This window comes from Ammospiza nelsoni, chromosome 30 (genome assembly GCF_027579445.1).
Source record: "Ammospiza nelsoni isolate bAmmNel1 chromosome 30, bAmmNel1.pri, whole genome shotgun sequence".
NCBI classification, from domain to species: domain Eukaryota; kingdom Metazoa; phylum Chordata; class Aves; order Passeriformes; family Passerellidae; genus Ammospiza; species Ammospiza nelsoni.
The window spans coordinates 3,381,683-3,399,669 of record NC_080662.1 but is presented as its reverse complement, the minus strand read 5'-3'; the positions used below and the strand labels follow the sequence as shown (position 1 = coordinate 3,399,669).

Here is a 17,987-nt window from a genome sequence, read left to right as displayed (position 1 = left end):
GGACATCACCCTGCAGGTGTCACAGACATCTTTTGTGAAAAATACTTTCTTTAGGATTTCCCCCCTTTCTGAGAAGCTGTGGCTTCAGCAACAAAATTTAAACAATGGTTATCTGCTGCTGTGGAATGCAACAGGTGGATGTGTGATTGGTCTCAGGTGGATGTTTGGATTTACTGACCACTCACGGCAGAGCTGGGTCTCACTCTCTGCTGGGACACAGAACTTTGTTATTCATTCCTTTTCTATTCTTAGCTTAGCTAGCTTCTGAGAACTTTTCTCTCTATTCCTTTTAGTATAGTCATAATGTAATATATACCATAAAATAATTAATCAAGCCTTCTGAACATGAAGTCAACATTCTCGCCTCTCTTCATCCCACAACCCTTGCGAGCCCTGTAACGCACAGGAGGGACAGCCCTGGATATGTGCACTGCCTCAAACCTACAAAGCACTCAAGACTTGATATTTGAGCTACAAAATTTGAGGTGTTCATGGGTTGTACCCCAGGATAAACCCCCCAGCCGTGGGTTTTGCCCTGAGCTGTGCCAGGCACCCCCAGAGCCCAGGTTGGCTCTGTTGGGGTGAGCAGGCAGGGGCACACACAGAGGGAGAACGGGCTGGAGAACAGCACAGCCCTGGAGGGGAAGGCCTGACCACAGGATGCTCTGTGGCATCTGATTTCTCCTGTGGCACAATATGAATAATGTTAATGGTGACAGAGCCTACAGGCAATAAAAGGCCTTGGCAGGTATCAAACAGCTCCAAACTTTGCTTTGGCTCCCTGCCAGCTGCCACAGCCAGCCAGCACTTCCTATTCCAGTCTAGGACCAGTGGCCATTAAGGAATTACATGGCATTACTGGTTTCCAGTGAGAAAACACAAAGAAAATGTATTATATTTTCATTTTTTTTTTAAATCCCCCAAAAAGCAGACAGGAAGAAATTTGTGTTTCACACATACCTGCCCCGGTTTTTAATATATATTTCTAATGAATAAGGAAATTGTTATTATTCACATATTCAGCTGCCAAGGCTCCAAACCAGAACATAGGTTGGGAAGACAATGAAAGAAATCCCTACTTTTATTATCATCCTTTGTCCAAACAGCACATGAAGGCTCAAACCAAGAATCCAGAGCTCCCCAGTGCTAAGCTGTTCACTGGATATCATAAAGAGTTCCAATGAGAACTCAAGCGGGAGAAGAAATAAGACTACAGGATGAAATAAGTAAGAAAGCAGAATTTTTCTGGGCATTATTAGTCCAGCACAGCAGTCAGCTTAAACAGATTTGGCCAAGTGGTAACAACCTGCATTTTAAAACAAAAAATACACATTCTACCATTCCACTGCACTTCTTTTTTTTTCTTCCTTTTTTTTTTTTATAAATCAGCTAGGATAAGCAGCATTACCAATCAGGCAAAATACTTTGTATTAACTAATAAATCATATCAAGAAACACTTCTAATCTCCAAACCGTAAAAGAAAGAAGTTTTCTTCAGTGACTAGTCCAGCTTGGGAGAACTGACACAGTTAAATTCTTCCTATTTTCCCATAGGTTTTCATTTCTCGATTCTTTTTTCCCTGGTTTTGTTGAGCACTGTAGTTTATATTCAATAAAATGATGTAATCCAGTCAGAGTCAGAAGGGTTGTTTGCTCATTATTCGGACCCAAGGTGACAAACCCCATTTCAGTGAACACCAAGCCCTGGTGCTCAGCATCTGCTGTAGGTAAATGCTGCTGTACCATTCCTGTCCCATACAAGGTGGGAGCACAGGGAAGCCAAAGTTCTTCAGGTCAACGGCAAGGATGGAAATGGATTTCAGGAGCTCCTGAATCCTGGGACAATGCCATCCATGGACACATGCAAACATGTCCCCAGAGCTCAATTACTGGCACATTTGCCACATGCCCTGCAAAATAACAACACTGAACAAGTACCAAAGCCAGCCAAAACACAAACATCTGTTTTAGGGAATGTCCTTGTGGGCTGGGAGCAAAACAACTTCTGCCTTTCCACCAAGGATTGGTTACATGAGCCACAGACATTCACTTGGATTGACAACATCATTTAAAAACTTGATTTTACTGCACTTACACACTCTTACATATTCATGGTACGCATGTATAAGATATGTACATCTCTAATATAAAATTATAAAGTTCATCTTGCCACTACAGGTAAAACTTCAGCTATTGATAAAATGTTCTCTCAATGGCTGGAAGGTTTCCACTACCACACCATTTCTAAAATGGGAAATATGATTTACAAGCTTTAATAGTTTGCAGATCTCCTGTTTTACACCTGGCCTAATTATTTGGTAAGACAGGAACTAAATATTTGTTCATCTGAGGTGTCAACACCTGCACTGAATTCCTGTCCCCAGATCTTGGGTACATTTGTTGTTCATGATACAACAGATGAGAATCAGGGATCTGATGGGCTGGTGAAGTTTCACTCTCAGTTTCAGCAACAGCAAAGCTGCTCTTGGATCCCTGACTTCACAACACACCCCAGACTTGTTCTTTGTCACAAGAAAATCCCCAGCTCCAGACCAAATTTCTCTTGTGCTGTGCAGTGTGACCCAGAAACTCCAAATATCCAGGAATTCAGAATCTGTGTGCAACTCAAGAAATACAGGTTAGAGAAAGTAAAAAGGATATGTGTGTAGGTTGAGAATAAAAGAGCAATTAGTACAAAAGCAGAAGTCCATTCAGTTGACAGAAGCCCAACACAAACAATATAAAATCACAGTTCTGTGATTTAAACTCTTTAACACACTTTAAAGCTTTTCAGAACAAAGCAGATGAATTATGATCTACATTTCCCCCATATCCTACTACAAAAGTCACCTTCAGATCTAGAGAATTCCTAGAAAAGCAAAGGGAGAAGATCACCAATCTTGTTTGAAACTTTACAAAGTGTGAAGAGTTTGTCAGGCTGTAGAAGTCCATCCAAAAATCCTTCATTTTTTGCCTCACAATTGTCATGAGAAAAGACTACCAAAGGGTTAAAACTGCTGAGCCGGTTGGGAAAGAAAGTCTCCTGCTTATCTAGTGTGTTCACAAGTGATGTTTGCAGAACACGCCATGCCCTTTTTCCTTGTCCTACCCTTCTCTTCCCCGGATCCCTTAACCAAACGCATATTTAGCTGTGGTTATAATCAATAAATTGCACCTTGTTGATTTATTACTGCAAAACCCCTGTGCCTTGTGTTGGTTATTTTTGCACCCAAAAATCATTCGTCACCCGTTCATTTCGGGCGGACCTTCACACAGGCCACTTTCTCCTCAGGTGCTGCAGGAGGAAGGGCTGAGCTGGAAGGTGATGGAGAACACGCTGCTACGGCTCTGACAGCACCGGGGAAAGGCCCCAAAGAGGCCAGGGAAAGATCCTGGGAAAGGATGGGGTAGGGAATAGCAGGAGGCAGTGTGGTTGAACCAACACCTAAACTGATCCCCCTCAGTACCACAAACATGGGGGGCACTGCCAACGTGACCACAGGGGCAGCACATCCCTGTCCCACAGCCCAAGCCTGGAAATTCAGGTAGAAAGACAAGGCTCAGATCTTTAAAATGTTATTGAGGTGTGAGTGTTGAGGCTTATTCAAGTTTCAAGTGCACAGGTCCGGGAATTGGGATCAGCACTCCCTCAACACAAGCTGCTCCTAGCACTGAACCCCCAACACTCAACTCATTTGTGCAAATTTATTAACAACGACCAAATGAAAGATGTTTTGGTGCTGTGGCTCTTGATTGTGCAAGGATTACACTTTAAATACTCAGGAAAGGAGAGGGTGTTAGTGAGGGAGGCAGCAGCTGCACATGACATGGAGGATAGAAGGGAGAGGCACATTCCCAATTTACAGATCAGAAACGAGGTCCATGAAATTTAAGCCACTTTCCTGAAATAATACAGGAAGAACTCAGCCCCGCTCTCCCACTTTCCAGAGCTGTCTTTCAGAGCACAATTGCACTCAGACCCTTTGTAGCACAGCTAAATGTTATTCAAATTGCTTAGTATTGGGAAAGCAGGAGAAGAAAATGTTCTAAAAGTGAAAATAAGAGTCCCTGCCATCAAGAAAAGTATTTTACATTCCTGATTAATTATGCAACAGAGTCAAATATTTTAACTGGTATTTCCTTTCCCATAATAATGGTGGTACAAAAGACAAACCTGCAGTTCAAACACACAGAAATATTAAAATCATGATATTTCACGGACCATTTACCTGGGCAATGCCACCACCTTGTGGTCTGCACAGAAACTCTGCTCCAATCCCAACATCTTCAGCTGGGACTGAACCTAGAGCTGCTTGCTGTTCTCTTTTGAGGGACCTTTGCTCAAACCCCACTGCTGAACAGCCCTAGCAGGGTGCCACTGATTCAATTGAATTAGATACGATTTTTAGCTAGTGTTAGCACAAATTAATACCTATTCTCAACACAAAGTTACACTTACCCAGTGAGCACAATACCTCCTATTCATGCAACTCTGAAAAATGGCCTTTTTTGTACTGTTATTCCAGAATAGATTCCTTTTCTCTCTTCTGAACCATATTCTATTCCAACAGGCTTTCCCATCCAAACTTTTCTTTTTCCTTACAGCATCTTGAGGTCAAACTGATTCCCATAAAGTCTTGCCACTCACCACTTTGAGCAGTACAGGTACATATTTTGCTTCCCAAGTGACACTTCATAGAAATGTTTGCTTGCTCTTTATGTTCAGAGCAGAAACTCAGTGTTCTGCCACTATTTTACTGCCTGAAATCAGGATTGTCAGCACTGCCTGCTCTCCAAGAGGATGGAACATTTCCTGCCATGCGGCCCAGGCACACACAGATAATGACTCTGACTATGGAATTACTTCAGCAGTGGCAGCAGAGTCAGAGAAGCAGCACCACAAAAGTCAGTCCTCACCAAAAGGGAAATATTTTAACCTCAAGCCTGACTTTTCCCTGTCACACTACCCTGGTGCCACCACCTGGGAAGATAAGGGAACACTTGGACAGCTCCTGGCCTCAGAAAAACCCCCAAAACCCAAACAACAACATGAACAAATGTGACAGTGGTCACAAGAGTTTTCAGGGTGAGAGAGAGATGAGAATGTTGACCTCATATTCAGAAGGTTTGATTTATTATTTTATGATATATATTACATTATAACTATACTAAAAGAATAGGAAGAAAGTTTCTCAGAAGGCTAGCTAAGCCAGGGATAGAAAAGAATGAATAACAAAGGAGCTCTCTCTGATTCTGTTCCAGAGAGAGCTCAGTCTTTGATTGGCCATTAATTGTACACATCCAACAGGGGCCAATCACAGGTGCACCTGTTGCATTCCTCAGCAGCAGATAGCCATTGTTTACATTTCATTTCTAAGGCCTCTCAGCTTCCCAGAAGGGAAAATCCTAAAGAAAGGATTTTTATGAAAAGATGTCGGTGACAAACAAACCACACACAAATCACTGTCTGTCTCGGGAGTCAGTGGCAGCCCCTCTGATGGATTTGAAGCACATCTTTTGGCTGTTTTGGACATGCTGCCTGTTTCAAGCACAAGATCATCTCCACCAGGCAGTTTCTCTGGGACAGTAACTCGCCCTGCAGGTCGCTGAGCAGAAGCCCAATTTTACAGCCCCACTCAGTGAAATTTGTTAAGACACAATGGCCTCAATCTAAACCAAGTTCCACAGAGCCAGGATATAAAAGCCTTCCTCCACATCAGGCTTTTGTCCCCCAAGCACAAATGGCAGCGCAGATTGAAGGGATGCTCTGTACAGGAGGAAAGGAAGGAATTGTCCCCACCACTCCAGAGCAGTTCTGCATAAAGGCAGATTTCCCTCTGGATTAGATCCAGCTTTCAGTGCCCACACAAGTCAAATGGAGGATTAACAATCCCAGGTTCTGCTAAGGAGTTTTGCCTTTGCAGTGTGACTAAAGACCCTCAGGTGACAGGCAAAAAGAAGAGTGGATATCAAACTTCTCATGTTTGGTCACATGAGCATTTATTGCAAAATCCTAAGTAGAAAAACCCTATCTGAAGCTACCATAAAGATATAAAAATACTTTGGATATCTTCTACTGATACAATCAAGACATCCAGTATGATGTGAGCCCAGACTGCTTTCCAGTGCACAAAAGCATTGACAACAATTTTTCCTGCCCTGATGAACACAGAACAGATTCAGGGTAACATCAGAGCCACGAACAGCACATTGTCAGCCTGCAGCATCCTCCTCAGAGGATTCTATCCTCTGTTTGCTCTTGGACAAAAGCACCGCCTTGCCAGTTTTATATTCTTTTACCAGCTAATTTTGCAATTCCATTGTTCCAATTTACACTTGCCAAATAGTCATGGACCTCAAAGAGTCTTACATCATGGTCAAACTCATTCCAGAAACATTGAAAGCTACTACCTTTCTCTTTCTTTACTTTGCTGCTTCTTTCCCATCTCAGAGGAGCAGCTTCAGAGGTCTGTCAGCGAACCATGGGGAAGGGTGGCTGGAGCAGTTTATTACAGAATCAGCCTTTTAAAACTGCTCTCATTTTCTCCAAAGCAGATCGAGACCAGGATCTTCGATCTAAGCCAGGATCTTGAACTGGAAACATCTGCTTTGGGAGAGATTAATAACAGCTATGGAGTCATTCCTGCCATTTTCCTTGCTCAGACAAGTTCTAGGGTCCAATCTCTGTATGCAATTGAGCACCTTATTCCCTTGGCTCTCTTTGAAAGTTTCAGCCCATAAAGTCTTCCCCCTAAATCCCACTGGCATTTGCTACATTCACATGCTATATTTAAACCTCTTAATCTAAATTACAAACTCTATAGCCTCTTTACAGCCCTTTTAGTACACTTAACAGGATCCTCATCACCAACAGGCATTTGCACAGTTATTAGTATAAAAAGCACATATGGGGGGGAAAAAAGTAACCTTATGGTCTAGGGCTTGAATTTGATTTACAGGCATTTTAAATAGCTGGCAGAACAAAGAGTCAGCAGGAAATGCTTTATCAAATGCAACACAGATAGCAGCATATCTGTGCTAAATTTTGCTAAATACTTGTCTTTTTGTGTGCATTCAAAACTCTCAGGGGGAAGAAAAATCACATCTTGGCAAGTTAGAGGTGACCATAAACACAGGAAAGTCTCCAATCTTACCTGCAGCAACTGAGTGCCAGATTATGACACAAAAGCCATGCTAGTGATAACTGAACTTTGTCTTATAAACAGCACCCGAGAATTTGAAAATTTATCCCTTCCTGCTAAAAGGTGCAACAGCAATGCTCTCATTTATCCCTGGATTTCCTGGTATTCCTCTCCATATTTCACCCCACAGTAAAAGCATCTTCCATTTATTATATTTTTAGGACTAAAATAGAGAACAAAACCATTTGTGAATATTTATAAACTCATCTTTCTGCAGGCCTTCGTGCTTCACCTCAAGGTACCCCACCAACATTCTGGAGAAGTTTTACTGCTCCTTGTTTCATTTCAGTACACCAATTACGGTAAACCCCCCTAAACTGGAAACAACCCAAGAACACCGCCAGAAAGCTGAAGAGCCATTTTACAGACAAGAAGGGGCAGCCCAGCCCTTCCCAAAACTTCCCAGAAGCTCAAAAGCAAACAGCACCATCTGGGCAGGACCACGGGAAGCTGCAAACCAAAGGGAAAAAAAAATTACTTCAAGCATCACATAGAGGCATGACTCCATCCTACCACTCTGCTGCAGCAAATTCAATCATCTCCTACATGGAGAGCATTCTCAAACAGTTGTTTTTCCACCACAGAACGTTCCCCACCACCTTCTGCCCCAGGGAAGGGGGAGAGGAGACCTCAGCACATCAGGAACCAGGGCTGGCCCCCCCAGTTCTGGAAGGTTCTGCAGCCCCCTCAGCACCCCCTCAGCCATCAGCCCTTCAGAGGAAACACCTGGCACAGCTCACACCTGATGTAACTTTTCTCATCCTCCCCCCACAGCCTTTAAAGCTAATTTGCCCCCTCCCTTTCTCCTAATATTTTCCTTTCTTCTCCACAAGAAGAGAAATATGAATACTTTTATCACTTTTTAATCAAAATTTTCTGTTCCAGGGCCCTGTGCAAGGTGGGGGGTGGTCAAAGTTTTTCTTGCTTTCCTCCAAGAAAAAAGCACTTGCAGACAGAGCTTTATCTCCAGCCTTTGGGGTTGGCTTCCACAGCACCCAGTAAGCAGAGAAAAACACATTTTCAGCATTTGCTGAACATTTATTTCAACATTTCTTGAACATTTTGAGTATCTTGATTTTGTCTTGTGAGTCCCAGCGTGGAAAACAGGCACTGATGCCAAGAGACTGTTTTTGACTGTAGAACCTGTAGCAGTGGTCAAGCACATTCCTCTTTCTCCTAACTCCAAAAATGTGGCCTCTTCCCAGACCCAATGTGCAAATTTCCTACCAGGTTTCTATTTTCATACCCAAAGTGACACAAATTAAAGGGAAAAGGCCCCAACTTCCCCATCATGTACATCCTAGAAAATATATGGGGACAAGATGGGGATGAACTTCCCCATCATATACATCATAGAAAATATATACACTCAGCAAGTTAAAGTATATCCCTGAAGAAGGAATTTTTCATGAAACCTTCCTCAGCTGTATCATTAAAAAAAAAAAAAGGAGCTGGAAATGCTGCCCAGCTCTTTGTGGTGTTTTTACAGCACTTAAAATGATGTTTTGCCTTGGGACCTTGAGCTGCCACTGTCAAGCAAAAATATTGTCTTAAGGGCCAATTTCCAGAAGCAATTTCAATTTCAAAACTAATTTATTTGTGAGGAAGTGAATTTGTGCCTCTTCATGTCAGGATTAAATATCCAATAGAAAATAGGGAGTTTTATCAGCAGGTCAGAGGAGCACACTCAGATCCTGTTTTCACAGCTGTAAATGCATCAGGCAGCCTGCAAAGGTCAGGACTGGAGAACCTTCCATAGGTGGCAGCATTACTGCAGGATTTTAGGGAGAAATCCAGATGACCAGGATGATGCTTCAGCATGGACAGGAATCTCCCTTATGGGAAAAACCTTCTAGGAAATAATTATTTTATTTCTGTAGTGCAGTCACCCAGACCAGGCTGCCATACAAACCTAGGCGATGCATTTTAAAATCCAGTTGTGAAATGCAGCCACTTCTGGGGTAGGTTTTGAAATCTTTTTTTGGAAAAGATCACAGCATGGGTCAAAAAGAAAAAGATCCTAAAGTTTTGTTTTACAGAAATGAAGGGTGAGGAATTCCAGCCAAACAAGGCTTAATAATGATAATTGATTGATAATTTATGGCTGGATTGATAATTTGTGGCTATTAACAGGCCTATAATTATCAATAAACTCAGCTTTTGCTTTCAGAGACAGAATAAGGGGGTTACCCCAAAACAGAGGTTCATCTACAAAGTAATTTTCAGAGTCCCACCACCACCCCCACAGGAGGAGCAGAAGCCTCCAGAAGCTGATTTTCCTCAGCTGCTCAATCAGCTTCATAACGTGCATGTGATTCAGAATTCTTCCTTCCCCTTTCTCATCTCTTTTTTAGGACACTGGTACAGAAATGTCCCAGAGAAAGCTGCCTGGCACCTCCCTGCTACTGTGTCACAGCTGCCTCACCCACTGAGGCTTTTGCTCCCCTCTTGTAGCTGATTCCATCTCCAAAAATAAGGAGGAAAAGGCAAAAGCATCAACCAATCCTTTTAAAGGAGGCTGAAGACATTCCCTGTTCTACAAACCACACTGACAATGGAAACTTGGGACAGAAATTACCTGAGATTTGTGAAATCCCACCTCAAAACTCCTGCCACAGCCGACACTGTGCCCACCCCAAATGTTAACCTTCAAGTACAAATACCCTGAGTTGCTCTGAAGATCCTGGAAGTGTTCCTGGATGACATTAAATTCCACAAAGTGAACACAGATGAGAGGGACCCAACCAAGGCTGTTCAGGGTATCTTTTTGAAGGGATCCAAAACAGATTTCAGAGTTGGGGGGTGAAGGGTGTTCCCATTTCAATTTTGATTTGAAGCATTTTGGGGCTCCTACATAAAAAAAAAAAAAAAAAAAAAAAGAAAAAAAGAAACTGAAAATCTCACATTAATTGTTATTTTGACAATAGTTTTACTCTAAGGATCTGAAAATTAGTTGTATTTTCTCTAGGTTTCCCTCCTCTTTCACAGCATTTTAACAAAACAGCACCCATTCCCACTAAAAATAAGGAAAGTTTGCATTTGTTCTTTAGATATTCATAAAACTTAAAAATCTGATTTTTTGGTTTGTTCTCGTGACTCTCCAACACCTTCCTCCAGCGAAGTTCTTCCCCATAGTCTCCTCCCCTCTTCAACTATTGCGCTGAAATTCCTTGTATTAAAGAGACCCAAACCAAGCTGCCATTCCTATTTTAGTACATTTTTCCACTCTTTTTTGAATAACCTCCCTAAAGCATGGGAATCTCTTCTGCCATGACCCATGATTCCTAGAAAGGATCGATCAGATCAGTGCTCTGAGAGGTAAGCAAAATCCAGGGGAATGATGATGATGAATTCATTTTTGTTTTCTTTAAACAAATTGAAAAATGCAACTAGCCTGCAATTAATTGTTCTGTCTACCACACAGATTGAACTTATTTAACTCTTTAATTAAACTAGCAATTAATTTTGTTAGCAAAACGTGGTCTGGGTGATGCCTTCCTCATTTTCTCCTCCCCTCCTCCATGCATCCACTCGAATTTTATGACACAGAGGCCTCTCTTTGTCACAGCTGCAAACAGTGGCAGCATTGAGTGATGTACTCATGAGGCCAAAAATAACCCAGCAAGTGTTCCCTCAGCCTGGGGGCATCCAGCAGCATGGCCAGTGCTTGGCACGGCCCTGGAAACCCAACACTTTCCCAGACAGGAAATAAAAACCCAAGAGCCTTGTGTATACAGTTAAAGGGATGATGACTTCATTTTCCTTCGCATGTTTAGTGTTTTTAAAGAGGTTTTTATAGCTATATATTTTTTCAGGGTGTTATTTTCATCGTTCTTAGCTGAATTCTACCAAGGGTCATTGTTCCCTGCCTTCAGTTTCCCAGTTTTACATAGAACCATGGAATCGTGGAATAGTTTGGGTTGGAAGGGACCTTAAATCCCATCCAGTGCCCCCCTCTGTCATGGGCAGGGACACCTCCCATGTCCCAGCCCCAAGCCCCATCCAACCTGGCCTTGGACACCTTCAGGGCTGTGGGAACCACAGCGTCTCTGCAAATTCCATCTCAGCCTTCCACTACCCTCACAAGCAATAATTACATCCTAATATTTAATCTAAACCTGACCTTCTTCATTTTATGATGTCTTCATCTTGTGTTCTTTTATAATTTTTCTGAGATCACATGAAATCTTACGCAGAATTTATTTTACACATAGATCCAAAAGACTTTCAGGTCTTTCTTAGTAAATAGCAACTCTAGACATTTGTGTGGCAGTAAGAAGTTAGGCTCTTGAATGCTAGGTGCAGTAAGATGTCCAAATGTATGGATCTGGCTAAAGAAGCCATTATTGTTCCTACTTTTAGAAGAAAAAGGAAGGAAGAAATGAGATATATGCTTAGCTGGCACACCAAACATGAAACAGAGCAGAGAACAAAATCTAGATCACTTAAGGTCCTTCTCAATCTTCTAATGAAGAACTTGCCCTTCATTTCTGTAAAATAAAACTATAGGATCTGTTTCTTTTTGATCCATGATGTGATCTTTTCCACCAAACGGATTTCAAAACCTACCCCAGAGGTGGCTGCATTTCAGTGCTACATGAATCAGATCCTACAATAGATACAACTGAAATTTGTCAAGCAAAAAGGGAAGTTTCAGCTTAAAACCATGACAGAATCATTGGGTTTGCTGATTCCTAGGGAATAAAGCTTGTTTCCAAGACCAATAAACTTCTTTTATCTTCACATTCAGCTCTGGAGTGATTTTTGACATGATGCAAGTAAAAAGACTTGCCTGGATTATTCTGTTGGTGTGGACCAGAACAAAATGGGGAACAGCAATATTTAACAGTGCACATCACCATACCCTCTTCAGGAGTCCTGGAAATATCAGAGACTGGGAAAACAAAGGTTTGATAGCTTATTACTGCTGTCAACAGAAGACCTAGGTGGACTGGAATGCTCCTCACAGAGCTCTCAGTTTGAGTTGCCCTGTGGCCAAAACCTCTTTTCCAAGTGCAAGGAGTAGCTGGATAAACATCCTCTAGGTTCATGCAGAGTTAGGGATGTCAGGTTGGGCCCTGTAGATGGTGTTTTCCAATGCTCTGTTTATTGCTTCTCCAGCCTCCCCCTCAAGGGAATGTCCCATTCCAGTTCTGGAGGGATGTGGCAATGAATCCACAATTTAACACATTTCAGATTTCACAGGACTCTCCTGGTAAAACAACCACCCATCACCAGGAAAGTAAAGGCAAGGTGCTCATTCCAGAGGAGCCCAATTTGATCTGGAGCACTCTGCAGAAGCTGTGAGGATGGCAAACACACCACCAGCTTGGGAGGGAAGGAGTGGGCAGGCTCTGAGAGCTGCACATTTTGGCAATGCTGTATGAAACTGGTCCTACACCCAGGCTGTTTGCAACAGCTCTGCTGATGCTGGCATTGCACAGGGAAACCAGGAGGAGCAGCAGAGGAAGAATCTATTTCAGGTTGCTGCAAAATGAACACTGCAGCTTCTGGTTTCTCATGGCAGAGCATAAGTCCAGTTGGCTCCTCACTATTCCAAGAGAACAACAGAAATATAGTGCTTTAAGCAAACAATTGCCTCCTTATCCCAGCTGATGCAAGAAGAGAAGCTCTGAGCAAAAACATGGCCAAAAAAATGAGAAAGCAGGGACATGAAGGTGGATCTGTATGTGGCTGAAGGGATAGAAGGCTCTTTTTGAGCAGGAGAGCAGAAGCAAGGTGCCAGGGCTATGGTCCCTCACTAGAGGCTGGTTCCTGCAGACAGAAGTTCTTATATGTACTTTAAACTAAAGTCATGGTCGATGTGTTCAAATAACCTGCTATGAGGAGGGGTTTTATGTTTGGTTTTCAAAATGACCTGATTTTTAGAGAGTACAAGTAAACCAAAGTTTTGATTGCAACAACTACTTTGTTGCTGAGGATCCCCGAAGAGTCTGCCTGTTTCCTTAGTGCTGGGTAAGAGCAGGCAGAGAGGATTTTGTAAGTTTTACATTTTATTTTTGTGCTGGGAAAGGAAGTTTTCCAAGCTTTGAAATGTACTCTTTTTTTCTACAATGTAGAAAAACTAAGGCCTTTTAAAACCCTTTTGTTGTTACTTGGCAAAGTACAGAGAAAGAGATTCAGCTTTTGCTGATGATGGCCAGCAACAAATTTAACTAGGGCACTGATTTGCAGTGTGGCAGACTAAGTTCAAGAACTTGGGCAGAATCAAGCAGAACAAGAACTTAAATTAACCCTCTTGTGTATGGGAAACCCTTGCTAGAAAAAACCAAAACACTCCACCTTCTCTTCTTATCTTAGACCATTTCACTGAGATTACAGCCTCTCTTTAAATAAAATGCTATAATTAGCTTTGTCTCTGGGTGTGGAGACCCTGAGAGGCATTCCCTTAGTTTGGGAGACACAAGAAAAGCTGTTAGAGGCCTATAGTAGGAGTCTTAGTAAAATATATGTATTGTATAAGTGGTCTTGCCCCAATCCTAGTTGTTCTAAAAGGGCTGCAGCTGTGATGTCCTTCATTGTGTAGCTGTGGCTAATGAAGATAACTGGGATAAAAGGGGGTGGGTTGGCTAGTCAGGGAGAGTCTTGGAGGAGCCCTGATGAAGAAGCAGGAACAACACTGCTGTGAAGAGATGGTTGTGAGAAAACCAGCCAGACAGAGAAGGTATGGGACTCTAGAAATACAATAGCAACTGTTGGTGACCCCGACGTGATAGAAGATAGGACAGCTGAGAGCTGCGGCAGCCCGAGAGCTGGGACTCTAGAAATATAACAACAACAAGATGTGATAGAAGATAGGAGAGCCAAGAGCTGTAGAAGAACATGGCCTTTGAGCACAGAGCTGTGTGTGTTGTACATGGCCTTTGAGTCCTGGGGAAATGTATGTATTGTACTTGAATATCTATATTGTATTTGAATATCTGTAAGTAAAAGAAAAGGGGGAAATATAGTAGGAGTCTTAGTAAAACATATGTATTGTATAAGTGGCCTTGCCTCAGTCCTAGTTGTTCTAAATGGGCTGCAGTTGTGATGTCCTTAATTGGGTGGCAGCTGTGGCTAATGAAGATAACTGGGATAAAAGGGAGTGAGTTGGGCAGGTCAGGGAGAGCCTTGGAGGAGCCCTGATGAGGAAGCAGGAACAACACTGCTGTGAAGAGCTGTGTGTGAGAAAACCACTCAGAAGGTATGGGACTCTAGAAATATAATATCAACAGAGGCTGTTGGCTCCTTCCCCTTGTTCCTATGTCCCTCAGCCACTCCCTATTCCCCTGTTGGCCCTCATCTTTGTGCTGCCCCATGCCCCTGTTCAGCCCTTGCCTCTCGAGACACAGAAACCTGGACTCCCACCACGAGTCTTGCTTTGGGACCTGAGCATCTCACCACGTGGCTGATTTAAACATCTGTGGTTGAAAAATGCCGATCACCTGTTTTTAAAATTTTAAAAGTTTAATAGTAATAAAATGGTTATAAAAAATAGCAATATAATTAGAGTAATAATAATTTGGACAACTTAGATTAGGACAATATGAGACAATAGAAACAAAGAGTTACAGACAGGCTGGGTACCTCTTTCTGAAAAAGGACCCACGTTAACAGAGGATTAACCCTTAAAAGCAACAACCTGTTGTATATTCATACACCTCATCCATGATGCATAAATTCCATTCAAACACAGGATTCCGTCTGGTCAGTGTCAACTTCTTTTTCTTAATCTTAAATGGTGTCTTTAGGGCTGAGCGAGGCAGGAAGAAGTTTGTTTCTTCTGATAATGGAGCAATAAATTCTCTTTCTCTGAAAGATTTAGGTGTTCTGTGGCTGCTATCTGGTGCAAGTACTTCATTATTTTCTTTTTAAAAAATCTCACATACATAGGTCTTATTTTAACTACAAAAAGACATTTACCATATTATTAAAATGTTAAGATAGCACTATTTATCAATACAAAAATATATAGATAGTAAATATCTGCATAGAGCCATATAATATGTACTTTTCACATGTGGATACTGTGCAAGGGCCCTTTTTTGCTTCCTTACCCTGGACTTTACTAGCAGCTATTTCAGCTGCAACATCCAGCTATGGTACAATATAGCTGCTGTCAATGTGTTTGATTCAACTCATTATTGTGCTCACAATATTGACAAGAGTTGCTCAAACACATTCTGAGAAACCACACACTGTTTTGCTGAGTGCCAAATGTTCCATTTGAAGCACTGGAAGTTCTCAAACTTTCACATTTTGCCTGTAACTGATGCATTGCTCCTACAGCCTTTCTTGTATAACCACCAGGAACACAACTGATTGACTTCTTGGTTTCCCAGAGTCCAGAGAACTTCCAGATTCTGGGAAAGATTCCTAGCTTTGTCCAGTTTTGGAAGGAAGAAGTTTCTCTCAAACCAGAAATGCTTTTGCTTTTTGGGTAGAGGGTAATTTTCTGCCACTGAGTATTTACGTGCATTCTCTCATGGCTCAGATTTTTCTAGAGAACAGCTCTGTAATTTCAAAGAGCGGGTCTCATTTGCCACCCACTTTCTTATCACTTCTTGCAAGTGTGCTAAAATACGGAATGTGAAAACTGACTTATTCTAACCTTGTGGTTTTGTCCATCAGGGTGGTTCTTCCTAGGATTCAATGTCACCAAGAGGAGAGAGTTCTACACAAAAAGCAGAAATGAGCAGCTTGGGAAGCAGGAGGACTTGGCAAGTCTGGTCCCTGTGACACATATTCTTCATGGTGGGACTCTCTGCTGTCCAGAAGGATGCAAACTTTGATTAAGGTGTTTTGCACAGATAAATCATTTTAATACCACTTTTCCAGTGTATATTTTCTGGAGTTTACCAGGTCAAAATTAACTGCGCAGGCAAAAACTCAATTTAATTTTCTTGAAGTTGTTAGCAGCTCAATATTCTTGGAACATCTATTACTATAAAACTTAATTGGAATGGATAATTGAGGAAAAAGTTCCCATATGGAAATAGAGAAATAGGAATTTATCTGTAGAGATAGAGGCCATGACCATGTAAGCCTCATGTTGGTTGAAGCAATGGGAATAGGAGAAGCTTACTTTTTATGTCAGTGACCATAAAACAAAAACAATGACACTGCAGAAATATAGCTTTACCCAGTGGTCCGGCTGAAGGCTGGGAATAACACTTGAAACTCCATGAAAAATCTCATCTGCTGTTAAGCAAAGTGAAAAAAGTCAATCTGAACCCCTTTTTAATAGTTAAACCTTGTGCTAGTGGCTCAGATGAACTAATTTCTCTTTGCATGCAGCAGGCTGGGCAGATGTTCTGTAACTAATTATTGCAGCTCAGTGCAGTGCTTGTTAGACATTATCAGCTGGATCTTGTGTCCTTGTGTGACCACATTCTAATTCCACCTGGTTTATAGGGATGGCTCTTTTCAAAGACCCCTGGATACCTAATTCTGGCATTCTGCACACTTATATTTGGCCAAGAATAGTTTGAATGAATTGATAGTTAAGTATCAGTAAAGGAGTTTTTACTTTCTATCCCTCCATCCCTCTTGGAGTCTTTCATAAGATAACTTTCAGTTTAAAAAATAAATGGCTTTTTCCCCTGGGATAGAAACACCCAGGTCCCTCTGTTGATGGGCAAAGCAAGAAGCAAGATCACGTCAAAGCCAGTACGTACAGGGAACCTCAAAGGAAAATTTATTCTATTCCACGTAGTGCAGTGCAAAGATGATACAGGCACAGAAAGGGAAAGGAGAGAAAGTCAATAAGGAAAGTAATCCAGGGCTTCCTGTTGTCTAGGATTTTTAAACAGTATCTAGGTTTGACCGACTAAGAATCACATTAAACAACTTGCCCTTTTCCAATTTCTCAGGGGTCTTCCCTTCACAGCCCTTTTGAGCTGTATCTTCTGTTGCAGATCATGGATCCATTGCAGTTCTCCTTGTAGAAGGGGACACCTTTTCCTCCTTCATGGCAGTACTTGGCTGCAGCAGTATTGTTGTGATCTATTGCCAGGCTTAATTACAAATAACCGTGTCTTTCATTGGTGTCTTATAATTAGCTTCCCATTTGCCAAGTTGAAAACGACGTTGTCTGAAGCACGAACACATAATTCAGTGATCAGAATTCTGATCTTGGAAACCACACAGGAGTTACTCGGCCTTCTGCATGTACTGGCCCTTCCCTGCAGAGGAACTAGCACAGTGCAGTCAAATGAAAAGAAAATGTATGTGCTTGCTGGAACTTTTGTCCTGGTTTTGCTTCTTTGACATACAAAGGTTTGGATTTTGAAGGGGAGGAAGTGAAGTAGGGGAATATACAGAAAATACGTAAGAAGGAATGGGAAAACATAGGAAGAATAGATCATGCAAACAATGGAAGATGCTTTTGGACAGACAGGTGGACACTCTGCTCTTGTGAGACCCCACCTGCAGAGCTGCTTCCAGCCTTGGGATCCCAGCACAGGGAGGACAGGTTGGTGCTGGAGAGAGTCCAGAAGAGGTACCAGGATGACCAGAGAGCTGGAGCACTCTTCTGGGAGAAAAGGCTTGGAGACATGGAATTGTCCAGCCTGGAGAAGAGAAGCTTCAGGGTGATCTAATTGGACCTTCCAGTACTGTCACAGACATATTTTATGAAAAGATCTTTTCTCCTGAGAAGCTGAGAGGCCTCAAAAATGAAATGTAAACAATGGTTATCTGCTGCTGTGGAATGCAACAGGTGAATCTTTGATTGGTCTCATGTGATTGTTTTTAATCAATGGTCAATCACAGTCCAGGTGTCTT

The 17,987-nt window shown here is 42.1% G+C and overlaps 1 long non-coding RNA gene across 1 annotated transcript; it reads left to right on the top strand.

Annotated features, from left to right (window-relative positions):
- The first annotated feature begins 13,806 nt into the window (after positions 1-13,806).
- On the top strand, positions 13,807-16,031 carry LOC132085304 (uncharacterized). The gene is made up of 2 exons (XR_009420194.1): positions 13,807-13,887; positions 15,834-16,031. It is a non-coding gene; the product is annotated as an uncharacterized LOC132085304 (long non-coding RNA).
- Positions 16,032-17,987: the final 1,956 nt, after the last annotated feature.